Source organism: Crinia signifera, chromosome 1, assembly GCF_055691185.1.
Source record: "Crinia signifera chromosome 1, ASM5569118v1, whole genome shotgun sequence".
In the NCBI taxonomy this organism is placed as follows: Eukaryota; Metazoa; Chordata; class Amphibia; order Anura; family Myobatrachidae; genus Crinia; species Crinia signifera.
Genome location: NC_139217.1, coordinates 6,466,668 through 6,484,402, shown reverse-complemented (window position 1 = coordinate 6,484,402; position 17,735 = coordinate 6,466,668).

The window sequence follows — 17,735 nt, the reverse complement described above, 5'->3', positions numbered from 1 at the left end:
GCTCGGTCACCCCCTGTGATTGAAGCGGGAACATGGTCTTTGACCTTATTTTTTCTAAACGTATCATTTATGATTTTAAATTGTGATTACACTTAACTAGAGTTAAACCATTCTATTAATATTTGACTACACACTCTGGTAATTTGGTATGTATATACTACCCAACATTATTTATTTATAAGGTTATAAGTCACAAATACTCCTTTATAAAGATTTTTTTTAAATATTAACAACTATGTGTCACGTTTCGTGAAGCACCAGCTGGAGTGTAACGGAGGCTGGGTGCTTTAATATAAGGTTGTTGCATTAACGACAGAAGGGAGTGAAGCAATGAGATGAAGTAAAACCTTATTTAATGAAGATACTGCGTTACATTTTGTAAATAATGGCACAATAATAATATTGTAGTTTCTGGTGTGATAAAAGTCAATAATATACAATACTTTATTAAAGAAGTTGAAGATGCTTGGCAATTGAAAGAAGTATTGAAGGATTGGTTGAAGAATTGGATGAAGACTTGAATAATTGGATGAGGATTGGATGATTGTAATAATAATTGGATCGTTGAATGAAGATTGGATGATTGGAAGAATAATTGGATGGTTGGATGAAGATTGGATGATTGAAAGAATAATTGAATGGTTGGATGGTTGAGTAAAGAATTGGAGAATTGAATGGGGATATGATGATGAAGTCTGAATGTCCTTGCTGAATAGGATCGTGGCTGCAGAACCAGAAGTAACCGTGGAGAATAACCATCAGGAGTGAGGAGAAAGATAATACCCCTTTGGGGGGCTAACCGTATCCAGTCCGTTAAGGCGGCAGCAGGTTCCGTGGTACACAGGTATAGCAGTGAGATGATCAGCAGGAGTAGAGGATGACTTCACCGGAGGCGCAGGAACTGTAGTGAATGCTACAGACAGCCAGGAGTGAACAATGATGTATAGGGATGGACATCATTGTACTGACTGCCGGTCTTGCCCGGCAAGTCAGTACTTGAAGGGTGAGCTGTGCGGCGATTGGATGGCTGTTTGACAGCACTAGGTGGAGCCGCGCAGTATAGGCTGATGGATTCCAAAAGATGGCCGCCGCCAGCGGAGGCGACAGAAACCAGCCGGCAGGGATTGTGCGCACATGCACTGCTGCAGGCGATTCCAGCCAGAGACCAAACCAAACACAGACCTGTCATGGCGGCTCATATCTCACGCCACCCAGACCCTGCATGGCACCGGAGTACACGCCACCACTGTCACCTGGTGGTGACAGGGCGAGAGTATGCACACCACCAGCATAAGGAACAGGAGCGGAGGTGAGCACTGTAGCAGGAGACATGCTGATATAAGTCTTAGGGCTAGGCACAGCACAGGGGAACTGGGTAGCAGCCATGGTGGTCGTGACACTATGTTGTTTAAGGTAATAATATTCTCTTTTTTATTATTATTATTATTATTATTATTATTATTATTATTAGAAATGTTGATGCACTTTTAAACAGAAACTTTAAATACACTGTAATGTATAGTTGATATTCAAATATTCCACTTATGATTATTAATAATAATTCCTTTGTAAATTAGCTTACTCTGTCACCCTGATTTCTTTTATTTTCCTCTCCATTGTGCCACTTTTTTCAGTTGTTTAAGTTATATGTACTGTCATTGTCACTATATATGTTTTTAAATAATGCACTCAAAGGCACGTTACTGTACATATGTCACATTCTTACCTTTCTTAATAAGAATTGTGAAGCTTATTTTGAAGTCCGGCTATTTGTTAATTGACTTAATTTGATACCATAGAAAAAAAAAACTGATGAAGTCTCTAGCGGACAAAACGCATTGTGTTTTTGTTTTTCCTCTGAAAATTAATGAAGACAAAAATACTTTTTAATAAAATTTGTTCGGACAATTGCATTGGTGCTTCATTGGATATGTAAGTTTAACATTCGACAGGAGCATCTTCCATAGTCGAGAACTTGGCACCCATCCATTAATGTTTTTCTACTATATATATATATATATGTATGTATATATATATATATCGCGAAAGAATGACCCCACGTGCGCCCTTAGTGTATAAGCAGCTACTCTAGGACCTCCCCTGTTAGTGGGAGGTGACAATAGAAATAGGAAAAAAGGGGTATAGAGAGCGCTTTTACCACCACGTGGAATTTCCACCAATCACAGTTAAACACAATACAATACAATGTATAATCGTAAAACCAGTGTGTTTTATTGTAGTATTCGAGAGTTCACATCTGGAAATAATATCCTTTTCGGAATATCAATAACCCGACGCGTTTCGTCTTAACAAAGACTTCATCAGGGGTTTAAACAGAATTAGATATAGAATGTACTGGTGTATTAGTCCTTCAGTGAAGATAGACAGGCTGTAGCAACCTTCCCCTCAATGGGGTGAACTCCAAAACAGTCTCCAAAATATCATAATCTGGTGTCCTAATGCATATACTGGCGTTTATTTTCACATTCAATGGTGATACTAAGATTGTCTCTCCTTTAGTAGGGCAAATTCCTTAATATCAAATATTACCCACACGGGGTCACGAGGTGCGTGGCAAATCAGCAACCTTTTTGGGCAGCTTCTTGGGGTACAGGAGTGTTGAATATTTCAGTTAAAAGGGTCAATAGGCCCATTAAAACGAAGGGGGGATTTGTAGATAAGTCTGCGCAGTGTGGTGGGCCTGATTCTGCCGTTCAGGTCTTCTGTAACTAATGCTCCACTGTGGGATGGATACAATGCGTACAGATGACGGCGATAAATGGTTCGATTTCACAGTTCTAAAAGTGATGCAAATTAATTCTAATTATAATCAGACCATAGCCGGGCTTCTGATAATACAGGATTCAACTAAGGGTTCTCCTATGGAGATCTAGTGGGCATCCTCCACATAATATATGCCGGATTCAAGAAATTCATTAAAATTCATTAAAATAAGACTGATATATTGCACAGTGCATAAACCATTGAACAAAATATAAACAATGAACAACAGTGTCGAGCATTACTTCATGACAGAATCCCATAAATTTTCCATAGTAAGCTAGCAACCATATTCAATACATAATGACATTTAAATGGGTTTAATATTTTACAAGGTTTTCAGAAAGTTTGGTTGAACACTACACCACAACCTCTTACCTAATCTCTGTGTAATGGAATGGCCAGCACTGACAGCAGATACTTACTACCTGAGCTCAGGCTGCTTTATGAGCCAGAAGGCTATGACATCACTTCCGGGTGCTCGTAATGTCTAAATGTGACAATAACTACTAAAACATATAAAGTTACAGGCTCTCCATTCAGGGGTAGTGTGAGGGTGATTAGTGCCTGTGAAGTCACATACGCTAGTCCACGTGGAGGCAGGTTATCTCTATTAGTCCACCTTAATAGGATGGCGTGCGTTCCACTAGCGTGTCAGCATAGATATCCGGGAGTGGGATGGTCTAACTTCCGATGTTTGGAAGTGGGCGGGAGAGTAGTCATGACTACCAGCTCTCCGCTACGTCCCCCGCTAGCAGCGGGTATCACGGTCGTATGTCCTAAACTCTATGGGGAGTGAGGTGGCACGTGTTTATAGATCTAGTGTTAGATCGTTCAAGTGGGTCAGTTTAGGCGTATTTTAGACGGTTCCTCAGATTATGGGTATGGTATCACGTGACGCCCCACGTCACTCGAGGCGTCACTATGTGTCCTTGGAAACACTATGTGTCCATGGAAACACTCCGCTCAATGCTAATAGGAGCGTGGCTTATTTCCTTGCGTTTCATAGATGAAAATGGAACGCATACATCGAATGTATAATACCCGCTTTTGGTAGGTGTGGCTATGTATGGTGTATGTGGCCATGTAATAAGGGGCGCTCACATCAATAATTGCTGATACGTTTATTTAGTAAAAATTATGCTTCATCTTTATATTGATACGGGGTTGTGGGGGCTATAATGGGGCCTTATATTTGCATATGATTTTATCTTTACATATGATTATAGTGGGACCTTATATTGCATATAATTATGAATATGCTTCATCTTTATAAAAATGACAGTCTAATATAGAGTGAGGGGGGCTAAAGTGGGACCATATTTTACTAGACATGGTCATTCTCAATAATGTGATGATATATGGTGTTTTATAACAGCCTCTAGGGCTGGGGTGTACGCCTATTATCATAATGGGGTAAATATTCGTGATACTTGAACATTGTTGAAACTGTGTCTTAGGTGTGAATGGGCTTCTTAGCCGCTATTTACTAAACCCTGTAAAAAGTATGCTTCATCTTTATATTGATACGGGGTTGTGGGGGCTATAATGGGGCCTTATATTTACATAAGATTTTGCATATGATTATAGTGGGACCTTATATTGCATATAATTATGAATATGCTTCATCTTTATAGAAAATGACAGTCTAATATAGAGTGAGGGGGGCTAAAGTGGGACCATATTTTACTAGACATGGTCATTCTCAATAATATGATGATATATGGTGTTTTATAACAGCCTCTCGGGCTGGGGTGTACTCCTATTATCATAATGGGGTAAATATTCGTGATACTTGAACATTGTTAAAACTGTGTCTTAGGTGTGGATGGGCTTCTTGGCCGCTATTTACTAAGCCCTTAAATAGGTGATATTGATGGTGCTTTGTGCATGTAGATCTCCATTGCATTCTAAATTCAAACAATGCAATTGCGAGAATTATATAGAGGTGAGACCTGTGGTGTTATGTTTACCTTACATAATTCAAAACATGGTTGATTAAACCCATTTTAGTCAGTATCATAAAGTGAGTGAACTATAATACACCCGTGTGTATAATTAAAGAAAAAAGTGAGAACAAGATTGTTCATATTCATAGAAAGTTTACGTGGAATAGTGTGGAGATTTAGAAGGTAGACGAAAAACATTGAAGGATCAATATATATTCTTCAAAGGTAGATTTGAGGGTATAGAGTGTTTGAACCTAAGTCTCTTAAAGTAGGTGTGTAATAGGTGATAAATATGGAGGTCCTGAAGAAGGGAGTGGGTCAGGAGGTTATCATTACTTTTGTCCCAAAAATGAGACTATGTCCACACTCTCGTTGAGGCCATTGGGGTGGAGCGAATTTAATGTATAGATCCAGAATGTTTCACGTTTGGATAGCTTAAGGTCTCTGTCTCCTCCTCTAGGGTCTTGACCTATTACTTCAAGGATGGTGAATGTGAAGTTGGAATAATTCACCTGTGACTCATGTTTGTCCCTATAATGCCTTGGGACACTGTGTGTAACCAATTTGTGTTTGATATTTCGAATGTGTTCCTGCAGTCTTAATTTGATTTGTCTTTTGGTTTTACCAATGTAAACAAGTCCACAGCCACATGTGATCCTATAGATCACATAAATTGAATTGCAGGTTGCCGGTTGGTTGAGTGTGTACTGTTTTTTGTCTATCTTACATTTGAATGTATTCTTCTCCATATGCTTGCAGCATATGCATTTCTGGCAGGGTGTACAAATTATCCTTTTAGTGAGGAATCCACCTGTTTTTCCGTCAGTATTCTTTGCGGAATTAGATTTGAGTCGGCTTGAAGCTACGATACTCTTTAGATTGTTGGCCCGTCGGAAGATTAAATCCGGTTTCAAGGGTAAATGGGGACCCAGAACATTATCCTTAAGTAGGATGTCCCAATGCCTACTTAGGATTTTTTTAATTTGGTGATTTTCCTTGTTGTACTGTGTGATGAATGATCGTCTGGCTGGTGCATTATTTGTCCGAGTCGGACCTGCTGGAAGAAGGATATCATCTCTTTTCTTGTCTAGGGCTTTTAGACTCGCTTCTTTGATCTTCTGTGGGTGATAACCCTTTTCAATGAACCGTTCAGACAGTATGGCAGATTGGGATAAGTAGTCTTCTTCATGACTGCAATTGCGCCGGAGTCTTACAAATTGTGCAAAAGGTACACTGTTCTTCCAGTTGGGATGGTGACAACTGTCAAAAGGGATAAAACTGTTACAATCTACTTCTTTGAAGTGTGTTCTGGTGGAAACTATTTTCCCTGGGTCTCCCATAAGTTCCAGATCGAGATAATCAATGGTTTTTTGATCGTTCTTGTGGGTGAATTTTAAATTGAAGTCATTCTTTTGGAGATCCTGCATAAATGATTCAATGCTGACCAAATCTCCCTTCCATACAAAAATCAAATCGTCGATATAACGCTGGTAGAAACGGACATGGGTTGTGAATGCTGATTGATAGATGTGTTTCTCTTCCCACATACCCATTAGCAGGTTGGCATAGGAAGGGGCAAATTTCGTCCCCATTGCTGTGCCATTTGTTTGGAGATAGAAGGTTTTATTAAACTCAAAGTAATTCCGTTTGAGAATATACTCAATACTTATGAGGATGAATTGAATTTCATCAAGAGAGTATTCCGAAGATTTAGAAAGCATGTACTTTACAGCCTCAATCCCTTTCTGGTGTGGGATTGACGAATAGAGTGCTTGTACATCCACCGTCAACCACCAGTAATCCTCTTCCCATTGGAACTGACGTAATTTGTTGATAAGGGTTGTGGAGTCCTTCAGGTGGGAAGCATTCTTTAGGACGAACGGTTGTAGTAGAATATCGATAAAGTGGGATAAATTAGAGCTCAAAGATTGTATCCCCGCCACAATGGGTCGACCCGGTGGTGTCTTCTTATCCTTGTGGACCTTGGGGATGTGATAGAATGTTGGTATCACAGGGTGTTTCACTAGTAGGTAGTCGAACTCCTCTTTGTTGATGTGACCTTTCTTTCTGGCTTCTATCAATAGTTGGTACAGTTCCTCCTGATATTGTTTGGTGGGATTTTCTGGTAGTACCGTGTAGGTCACTTCATCGTGTAGTAATTTATTCGCCTCTTTTAGGTAATTATCAACTGACTGAACAACGACTGCCCCGCCTTTGTCCGCATTTCTAATGACGATACTATCATCCTTTTTGAGTTGTTTGATAGCCGCTTTCTCTTGAGAGGAGAGGTTGCTGCTTCCTTGATTCCAAACTTTGATTTTTTTAAAATCATCACATACTAGGTCATAAAAGATGTCTATATGGCTCCCTTTAGATTCCACAGGATAATATTTTGAGGGGTTTTTTACCCTAGATATGATCTTATCTTTAGTGGGCGGGATGGGGTTTTTCAGAAAATGGCGTTGTAATGTCAAGTTTCTCACAAATTTATTGAGGTCTATGAATAAGTTGAATTTATCAACGTGACCATCCGGGGCAAATTTTAACCCCTTCTCTAATACGGTTATCTGTGTTGCGCATAGCTCCCTATCCGTGTTGTTAATAATTCCTGTCTTTTGCTTTGGAAGAATGATTTCCTTTTCTTTGGGCTTCTTTCCGCCCCCTCTGCAGCCTCTTCTTCTTCCCCGTTTAGGGTCCTTTTGGTGCCCTTTGGAGAGTCTAGCATATTGCGTAAGGTTTCTTCCTTCTCTAGAAAGGTCAAACTCTTCTTTCTTCCTAAAAAACGCACCGGGGAGTATCTGTCTGGGGTAGGGGATCTGTGTCTATATGATCTTATTTCATGGTGGTCCCGATGTTGTGGGATTCTACCTCTTCGTTCACCCCATTTGGGGCGAGAGTAGGGTTCATTGTTGTAGAGGGGTGTTCTATAGTCATTCCTCCTCGGACCCGACCGGTCTCTTCTAGGTCTTCTATAGTTGGTTTCGTAATGATCATCGTCTCTGAATACCGGTTTCTGCCAACGTTCTTCACGTTGCCATCTGGGGTTTCGTCTGTAGCCTGTGGGATTCCGCTCGGGATGGAATGGTCTGGGGGTGGTTTGGTCCTTTTTCATCCTATTATCAGAGGACCAGTTGTGAATTTGGCCCATTTGGTAGTCATTTTTGTCTCGTAGGAACTTTTTTTGTTTTCTCAATAAGATGTCCTCTTCTAATCTTTCAAGTTTATTATGTAGATCCGCTGTATCGCGTTGGAATTCCTCACTACTTGAGAACTTTTCCGCTGCTTTATCGATTTTGATGATTTCTTCTTCCAAACTGGAAAGTTCTTTCTTCCGCTCATTAATAATGAGGGTGATCAAATTCCTGGAGCATTCCTCTAGTGTATCATTCCAGTTTTTAATGAATGAAGCGTCATTGTTGCCAATATTGGGGGTTTTGTTTAACCTTAAACCTCTGGGGACACGTTTCACCTCTAGATATTTCTCGAGGGTGACTATGTCGTACCATGTTTTAAGTTCTTTTGTGGCCGTAGTTTCTGCTGAATTGAGTAAACTGTAATAGTCTTCTTCATCCATAGAATAAATGTGCTCATCCTCCGTAAACATATTTTTAACTTTAGCAGACCTTTTTGATCTATCACTTATGAGTGGCATTTTGTAGAGGGGCAGCTACCCAGGGTCCTAACAGATGGAAGTAGACAACGAAAGAATGACCCCACGTGCGCCCTTAGTGTATAAGCAGCTACTCTAGGACCTCCCCTGTTAGTGGGAGGTGACAATAGAAATAGGAAAAAAGGGGTATAGAGAGCGCTTTTACCACCACGTGGAATTTCCACCAATCACAGTTAAACACAATACAATACAATGTATAATCGTAAAACCAGTGTGTTTTATTGTAGTATTCGAGAGTTCACATCTGGAAATAATATCCTTTTCGGAATATCAATAACCCGACGCGTTTCGTCTTAACAAAGACTTCATCAGGGGTTTAAACAAATATTACCCACACGGGGTCACGAGGTGCGTGGCAAATCAGCAACCTTTTTGGGCAGCTTCTTGGGGTACAGGAGTGTTGAATATTTCAGTTAAAAGGGTCAATAGGCCCATTAAAACGAAGGGGGGATTTGTAGATAAGTCTGCGCAGTGTGGTGGGCCTGATTCTGCCGTTCAGGTCTTCTGTAACTAATGCTCCACTGTGGGATGGATACAATGCGTACAGATGACGGCGATAAATGGTTCGATTTCACAGTTCTAATCTCTGCTGTCATAATTGTAAAAATGGGTTTAATCAACCATGTTTTGAATTATGTAAGGTAAACATAACACCACAGGTCTCACCTCTATATAATTCTCGCAATTGCATTGTTTGAATTTAGAATGCAATGGAGATCTACATGCACAAAGCACCATCAATATCACCTATTTAAGGGCTTAGTAAATAGCGGCCAAGAAGCCCATCCACACCTAAGACACAGTTTTAACAATGTTCAAGTATCACGAATATTTACCCCATTATGATAATAGGAGTACACCCCAGCCCGAGAGGCTGTTATAAAACACCATATATCATCATATTATTGAGAATGACCATGTCTAGTAAAATATGGTCCCACTTTAGCCCCCCTCACTCTATATTAGACTGTCATTTTCTATAAAGATGAAGCATATTCATAATTATATGCAATATAAGGTCCCACTATAATCATATGCAAAATCTTATGTAAATATAAGGCCCCATTATAGCCCCCACAACCCCGTATCAATATAAAGATGAAGCATAATTTTTACAGGGTTTAGTAAATAGCGGCTAAGAAGCCCATTCACACCTAAGACACAGTTTCAACAATGTTCAAGTATCACGAATATTTACCCCATTATGATAATAGGCGTACACCCCAGCCCTAGAGGCTGTTATAAAACACCATATATCATCACATTATTGAGAATGACCATGTCTAGTAAAATATGGTCCCACTTTAGCCCCCCTCACTCTATATTAGACTGTCATTTTTATAAAGATGAAGCATATTCATAATTATATGCAATATAAGGTCCCACTATAATCATATGTAAAGATAAAATCATATGCAAATATAAGGCCCCATTATAGCCCCCACAACCCCGTATCAATATAAAGATGAAGCATAATTTTTACTAAATAAACGTATCAGCAATTATTGATGTGAGCGCCCCTTATTACATGAAAGCGAGTAGCATACATAGCCACATACACCATACATAGCCACACCTACCAAAAGCGGGCATTATACATTCGATGTATGCGTTCCATTTTCATCTATGAAACGCAAGGAAATAAGCCACGCTCCTATTAGCATTGAGCGGAGTGTTTCCATGGACACATATTGTTTCCAAGGACACATAGTGACGCCTCGAGTGACGTGGGGCGTCACGTGATACCATACCCATAATCTGAGGAACCGTCTAAAATACGCCTAAACTGACCCACTTGAACGATCTAACACTAGATCTATAAACACGTGCCACCTCACTCCCCATAGAGTTTAGGACATACGACCGTGATACCCGCTGCTAGCGGGGGACGTAGCGGAGAGCTGGTAGTCATGACTACTCTCCCGGCCACTTCCAAACATCGGAAGTTAGACCATCCCACTCCCGGATATCTATGCTGACACGCTAGTGGAACGCACGCCATCCTATTAAGGTGGACTAATAGAGATAACCTGCCTCCACGTGGACTAGCGTATGTGACTTCACAGGCACTAATCACCCTCACACTACCCCTGAATGGAGAGCCTGTAACTTTATATGTTTTAGTAGTTATTGTCACATTTAGACATTACGAGCACCCGGAAGTGATGTCATAGCCTTCTGGCTCATAAAGCAGCCTGAGCTCAGGTAGTAAGTATCTGCTGTCAGTGCTGGCCATTCCATTACACAGAGATTAGGTAAGAGGTTGTGGTGTAGTGTTCAACCAAACTTTCTGAAAACCTTGTAAAATATTAAACCCATTTAAATGTCATTATGTATTGAATATGGTTGCTAGCTTACTATGGAAAATTTATGGGATTCTGTCATGAAGTAATGCTCGACACTGTTGTTCATTGTTTATATTTTGTTCAATGGTTTATGCACTGTGCAATATATCAGTCTTATTTTAATGAATTTTAATGAATTTCTTGAATCCGGCATATATTATGTGGAGGATGCCCACTAGATCTCCATAGGAGAACCCTTAGTTGAATCCTGTATTATCAGAAGCCCGGCTATGGTCTGATTATAATTAGAATTAATTTGCATCACTTTTAGAACTGTGAAATCGAACCATTTATCGCCGTCATCTGTACGCATTGTATCCATCCCACAGTGGAGCATTAGTTACAGAAGACCTGAACGGCAGAATCAGGCCCACCACACTGCGCAGACTTATCTACAAATCCCCCCTTCGTTTTAATGGGCCTATTGACCCTTTTAACTGAAATATTCAACACTCCTGTACCCCAAGAGGCTGCCCAAAAAGGTTGCTGATTTGCCACGCACCTCGTGACCCCGTGTGGGTAATATTTGATATTAAGGAATTTGCCCTACTAAAGGAGAGACAATCTTAGTATCACCATTGAATGTGAAAATAAACGCCAGTATATGCATTAGGACACCAGATTATGATATTTTGGAGACTGTTTTGGAGTTCACCCCATTGAGGGGAAGGTTGCTACAGCCTGTCTATCATCACTGAAGGACTAATACACCAGTACATTCTATATCTAATTCTGTTTAAACCCCTGATGAAGTCTTTGTTAAGACGAAACGCGTCGGGTTATTGATATTCCGAAAAGGATATTATTTCCAGATGTGAACTCTCGAATACTACAATAAAACACACTGGTTTTACGATTATACATTGTATTGTATTGTGTTTAACTGTGATTGGTGGAAATTCCACGTGGTGGTAAAAGCGCTCTCTATACCCCTTTTTTCCTATATATATATATATATATATATATATATATATATATATATATATATATATATATATATATATATATATATATATATATATATATACGTGGAAGGAGCGGCACTGCGCAGACTGGAGTTGAAATAAAATTCCTTTATTTTAGCCCAACGGCGTTTCGGGGTTTATCCCCCCGTCTATATATAGCATAGCATGTTTTATTGTTTTTGCAATTACTTACCATGGTGTTGACCCACAACTATTTCTTATATAATGGCAAATTTTTCTTGCAGGTAGCGGGGTGTGCGATGGGGTCCTCAGTGGCCCCATCGTACGCAAACGCTTTCATGTATTCCATTGAGCAAAGTTTGTTTTATATGAGTGGTTGTTTGATCCCAGAGGTGCGTTTATATTTGCGCTTTATTGATGACCTCATGATTTTTTGGTTGGGTACTAAAGAAGCATTGTGTTCCTTGTTGGATAAACATAATGTCACAGATAGTGTGGTTAAACTTACATATGATGTTAGTACTAACAACATACATTTCCTTGATGTTGATATACACATCAAGGATAATCATATAATGACATCTATCTATGTGAAACCAACCGACAGGAACACTATATTAAAATCCAACAGTTTTCACCCAGTGGCCCTTAAGAAGGGACTCCCCTACTCACAACTACTCAGGGTCCGGAGGATTACATCCGACCCTGAACAAACCATGGTGGCATTAGACCACATGGTAGACAAATTTGTAGAGAGGGGATATGACCGTGAGGAATTAGAAAAATCTAAAAGGAAAGTATTAGCAATTCCGAGAGTAGAAACCTTAGCCTCAAAACCAAAAAAAGATATTGGTAAGGTCATTCCCTGGGTCAATAAATATACTGTTGCCACAGATCCAGTGATCAGAAGAGCCAAACGTTGGTGGCCTATGATCAATTCGGATCAAGAACTGCCCACCCTCAAAAATAACCGTCTCTTGCCTAGCTACACAAGGGGCGCTAACATTAGAGACAGGGTAGTCAAATTAGATATCACACCACTCATGAGAAAGCAACATACTCATTTTTTGACCCGTAAAACGGGTTGTTACAGATGTTTGGGGTGTACCACCTGTAACACACTAACTCCGGGTAAAACATTTTGTCACCCCCACACTGGCAAACGTATTACTATCAATCAGGCTGTCACTTGTACCACTACATATATTATATATATGTTGACTTGTCCCTGCGGATTGTCATATGTGGGCAAGACGCAGAGACAATTCCGAGAACGCATGGCCCAACACCGTAGCGCCATTAAACAAGCGTTAAGCAGTGGTGCCAGTGATCAGCCTGTAGCCAGGCATTTTGCCATTAAAAAACATCCCATCCCTAGCATCAGGGCGATTATAATAGACCATGTCCCCCCGACATTAAGGGGAGGCAATAGAGAAAAAACCCTGCTGCAGCGGGAAAGTAAATGGATTTTTTCCCTGGACACGATAGCGCCCAGGGGACTTAATGAGACATTGGGACTTCAGTGTTTCATCTAAAGCGTATTAAGTGACTGATCACCTTTATATTGCCTCTTACCACATGATAAACAGAGGGCCAAAACAGGGCTGAATAGCCAGACTAATTGAGCCCAGTCTGGCATATGATGTTATATTGCCAGTTAATAGTATGTTAATAATATTGATCTTCGCTTTCAAAGAATCCGGGTGTATCTGCCTGTAAATACAGACAACTACACCTATAACATCCAGACTGCTGAGCATTTTTAATTGTATGTTTTATGTTGTCATTTACTTGTTTTTTAACATGATTATGTCTTGGTAACTTTATAATGGCGGCGCTTTGTTATTGTTTGTAGATGGAGACCGCGTAGCCTAGCAACCAAGTTGTTACTGTGCATTGATGTCACTGCTCGGCGCCGCCGTCCTATGTGGATGATGCACGTCGGGTGAAGGAGGGAGGAAGCACCCGGAGGGGGCGGCGACGCTGAGCAGGTGAGTCACCAGATGTTTTAACTTTGTAATTATGTCCATGCGTATATATATGCATATGTTTGTATCAGTGTTTGTGCTATAAGTCCCTGAAGACGGGGGGATAAACCCCGAAACGCCGTTGGGCTAAAATAAAGGATTTTTATTTCAACTCCAGTCTGCGCAGTGCCGCTCCTTCCACGTATATTCATTGGACCCACAGAGGTAACCAGAGAAGGCACGGGCAGCAAGATAATTTGAGAATGGAAACGTGAGTGCCGGGCATTTCCTAGGTATATATATATATATATATATATATATATATATATATATATATATATATATATATATAAGCAGGACAGTGGCACACCTCTGGACTTAGCAACAATGAACCAACAAACGCAGATTACTCCAACGTTTCAGAATTTACTCCATATTCAAGGATAGAGTGCCGGTATATGCCATACTATAGCCGACTTGCTATATGCTATGCTATATATATAAAACAGTATGATTCTGGCACTCACTGCATAATGGTGCTAACTTTCCCCGGTGCCTTCCGAGCAGTAACTCCTGGCGGGGAGCTGCTGAATGTAGACAGTGATGCGGCGGCACCCGGTCAAATAATTCACACAGAAACGGCCTGATTGCCAACGTTTCAATGATCTCTCATTTTCGTCAGGGCAGCAACAAATAATAAAACACTCACCAATTATGTAGTGCTCGCCATCACCAGAACCTCCTCCAGGTGGAAATCGGCAGGCGCCGTGGTCTCGCCCGGAAGCTGTCACCCAGTGCACCCGTCACCACCATCTTGTTTACTGGAAACTGCATATACATAGCATTAAGTACTGGCAAATAATATTGTACCATATAAAACCTTCATACGGTCATAATGCAAAGAAGTAAACAGTACAGTAAAACAATCACAAAAAACACTGAAGACCCATTGTTTCATTAAGTCCGTTAGGGCTTAAAGTGTCAAGTAAAAAAATCCATTTGGATTCCTTTTGTAGTAACAGTTTAGACCTGTTTCCTCCCCGTCTAAGTGGGGGAACATGGTCTATAATGATATGTTTAAATGCGGTGGGAGAATGTCCCTGTTCAGCATAGTGCCTGGCTACAGGCTGCGTGCTGGTGCCGGAAAGAACTGCGGCACGTATGGCCTGCCTGTGCTGGGCCATTCTAACTTTAAACTGACATACCTATGTAGTATTTCTCACATGGACATATAAGGGCATATACCACATAGGCAGACGAACATGTGAGTCTGTGATAGATTTTAAATGTTTTGGGCAAAAAAGGATGTTTGACAGTGTTGCCTGTCAACATATAACCACAGGTTGTGCAACCCGTGTATTTAACACAGCCCAATTTGGGCATACCCCAAAACTTGTTAGTGGACCTGGTTCCCTGATTTGTGACATCGGTATGGACCACGTAGTCATGTATGTTTTTCCCTCTGGAGAAACTCATCATGATTTTTTTCTTCTGCAGGGTGGTGAGGCTACTGTCAGTTGTGATAATGGGCCAATGATTTTTGATGGCTTTGCGGGCTACATGACTAGCCATACTGAAGTGACTAGGCCATATGATGGTATTGGCTAAGTCCTTTTTATCTTTTTTTGTCAAGGTGCTTGCTCTTGTTCTACGCATAACTTCATCCTTGATTTTAATTAATTCAGTACACTCATAGACCCTAGTTATAAACTTTTCTATCATCGTATTAAGCTGGCATTCTGCCTCAATATCATCATTGCAAATTTTTCTCACCCTGATAAATTGGGAAAGAGGTAAACCTTTTTGTACAGACTGGGGATGAAAGCTTGAGGGGGGCAGCAGGACATTGCGGTCCGTGGATTTTACAAAAAGAGTGGTTTTTAGCTTGCTACCTGTCTTTTGTATTTTAACGTCCAGGAACTCTATTTCTGTCTGTGACAGCTTCAATGTCAATTTGACCGGGCTGTCACTGCAATTCTGGTCATTAACCAATTGCTCCAAGGCTTTGGCATCTCCACTCTAAAAAAGCAACACATCATCTATATATCTAGAGTAATAGACTATGTTGCTGGAGATGGCACTGTCCGAGAAGAAGATGTTGTGTTCTATCATTAGCATGTATGCATTGGCATAGGCTGGCGCGACCGAAGCGCTCATCACGCAGCCCGCCAATTGTAGGTAGAAACTACCGTCATACATGAAATAATTCTTGGTCAGCACCATCTCCAGCAACCCACAGAAAAATTCAATGTTGGGTCCTGTGTAAGCAGGGTGACTGGATATCAATTCGCGGGTGGCCAAAATGCCTTGAGAATGGGGAATACATTCTCTATCCTTCAATCCGCTTCTCCCTCCACCTGCCCGCTCGATCCTATCCCCTCCAATATTATCCGTCGTCTCAGTCCATTAGTCTGCTCTCACCTGGCTCACCTCTTTAATCTTTCCCTATCCTCTGGGATCTTCCCTTCCTCCTTCAAACACGCTCTTGTCTCCCCAATTCTCAAAAAAACAAATCTGGACCCCAACTCTCCATCCAACTACAGGCCCATCTCCCTCCTCCCTTTTGCCTCCAAACTCCTAGAACGTCTGACCTATAATTGTCTCCTAAGTCACCTTACTGCTAACTCCATTCTAGACCCCCTCCAATCCGGGTTCCGCCCTTTACATTCCACTGAAACTGCCCTGACCAAAGTCACTAACAATCTACTATCGGCTAAATCCAAAGGCCTCTTCTCTATCCTCATCCAGCTTGATCTGTCGGCTGCCTTTGACACTGTTGACCACCCTCTCCTGCTCAACACCCTCCGCTCCTTTGGCATCACTGGCACGGTCTTCTCCTGGTTCACCTCATACCTCTCCGATCGCTCCTTCTCCGTCTCCACTCCGAGCTCCTCCTCTCCTACTACCCCCCAGCCAGTCGGTGTTCCCCAAGGGTCAGTCCTTGGCCCTCTCCTCTTCTCCCTCTACACCACCTCTCTGGGCACCCTCATCAGCTCCTATGGTTTTCATTACCACCTTTATGCTGATGATATCCTAATCTATCTCTCCTCCCCCGACTTATCCCCATCACTCCTGTCCAAGGTCTCCGAATGCCTCACGGCCATCTCAGCCTGGATGACCCAACGCTTCCTGAAACTAAACATGGCTAAAACTGAACTTCTAATCTTCCATCCACCGAACATCCCCTCTTCTCCCACTATCTCCATCAGCATTGGTGAAACCGAGATCACGTCCACCGACCAAACGTGCTGCCTCGGTGTCATCATTGACTCCTCCCTCTCTTTCACCCCCCACATTCGTGCTCTCTCACAGTCTTGCCGCTTTTACCTACGCAACATCTCACGCATCAGACCATTCCTCTCCACTGACGCGACCAAAATTCTCATTCACTCTCTTGTCATCTCCCTACTTGACTACTGCAACATCCTTCTCTCTGGGCTACCTCTCACCCGCCTCGCACCTCTCCAATCCATTCTTAACGCTGCTGCTAGGCTCATCTTCCTCTCCCGCCGCTCTACCTCCGCCTCCCCCCTCTGTTTATCTCTTCACTGGCTCCCCATTCCTTTCCGAGTTCTCTTTAAACTCCTCACGACCACCTACAAGGCTCTCTCCTCCTCCACAGCTCCCTACCTCTCTTCACTGATCTCTATCCACACTCCCTCCCGTCCTCTTCGCTCCATCGCTGACCGCCGACTGACCTCTCACCTAATCACCTTCTCCCACTCCCGTGTCCAAGATTTCTCTCGCGCTGCCCCCCTGCACTGGAACAACCTCCCGCCACCCATCAGGCTATCTGATTCCCTTACCTCCTTCAAGCGCTCCCTCAAAACCCACTTTTTTCGACTAGCCTATCCCTCCTTCTAACCTCTTTTGATCCTCCTATCCTGCCTCCGTTCCCCTCCGTTCCTACTTATCCTATTGTATTTCGTTCGTCTACCCACCTATTTTTAGTATGTTAACTCTTATGAGCAGGGCCCTCCTTCCTCACGTACTCACCCTACCTCATTACCTCACCTGTGCTCCTGTCCTGTTCTTGCCTTCCTCTACTTCATCTTCAGTCTCCTTGACAATTTTGACACCTACTTCTGAACTGATGC